General features: G+C 49.1%; 1 non-coding gene across 1 annotated transcript; it reads right to left on the bottom strand.

Moving 5' to 3' along the window:
* Positions 1–523: 523 nt before the first annotated feature.
* On the bottom strand, positions 524–727 carry LOC142461949 (small nucleolar RNA SNORA73 family). Its single transcript, XR_012787112.1, has one exon. It is a non-coding gene; the product is annotated as a small nucleolar RNA SNORA73 family (small nucleolar RNA).
* Positions 728–987: the final 260 nt, after the last annotated feature.

The raw sequence follows: 987 nt of genomic DNA, 5'->3' as shown, positions 1-987 counted from the left end.
TCCCAAACTGTCATTCTGAACCGAAGGGGAACGTCTCATGCTTCCCCCTGGGAGCAGCTGGCCCTTTCAAACTGCCCACCTGTGGCTTCAGCCCAGGGCGCAACTTCCTGTGCCTCCAGGTCTCCCCAGCCGCCCAAGAAGCCTGCTCTTTTTAAGGGTTTTAAGTTTGGTTTCACAATTTTCTCCCACCCTGTCCTGGACCCTCCACTGAGACCTTTCAGGGCAGTTTATAGTGGTAACGGGGCACCATCTAATTTCTTGGTCTCCAGGTGTGACGCCCGATGTTCAGATGGTCCATTAGTCCAATGAATGGATCGTTTGCATCTATCTTTGATCTGCTTCACATGTGTTTCTGCCAAACAGAAAGAGGCTTGTTGCCACTCGATGGCCACTCACAATTTTTTTTTTCTCAACACCAAGCTTATTCACTTTACTATTTTTTTTTACTGCAAAAACACTAAAAGTAGAAAACCAGTCTAACTCATCATGGACCAGAACCTAGATTCAGTGGAGTGTATTAGAGTGCTGTTTCCCGCATGGTTTGTTTCTTCAGTCTCTGTCCACAGGACTCTGAGAAGCTGTAGGAAGATGCACGCGCAGACCCCAAGCCTGGCTTGCTCTCCAACGTTGTGGAAAAGAACTGTACATCATGGGGCAGAGCCCTGTGCCCCTCCATGCCACCTGGACAGTGCCCGGAGTGTGTGACCTCTGGGAGTATTCATGTCAGGCACTCACAAGCTTTTAACAAGTGCTTCCTCCTCAAAATTGGTTGTCGAACATGGTCTTTGTTAATGATGGATTTTCCTGGGCCTGACCAGTTCTGTCTTCTGGGGACCAATGGATAAACTTGACCCTGCCACCTTTCTGGTAGCATCCACGTTGGTTAACCTTTTGCACCCGCCAGACACTGTCTTAGAAGCACTGTGCTAGAGGTCCTTTGATGGCTACTGAAAGCCAAGGCTGTTAGTCCCGAAGGGAGATGGAGCT

This window comes from Tenrec ecaudatus, chromosome 11, assembly GCF_050624435.1.
Source record: "Tenrec ecaudatus isolate mTenEca1 chromosome 11, mTenEca1.hap1, whole genome shotgun sequence".
Taxonomy (NCBI): Eukaryota; Metazoa; Chordata; class Mammalia; order Afrosoricida; family Tenrecidae; genus Tenrec; species Tenrec ecaudatus.
Note: the sequence above shows the minus strand (reverse complement) of the source record. Positions and strands in the feature narration are given on the sequence as shown.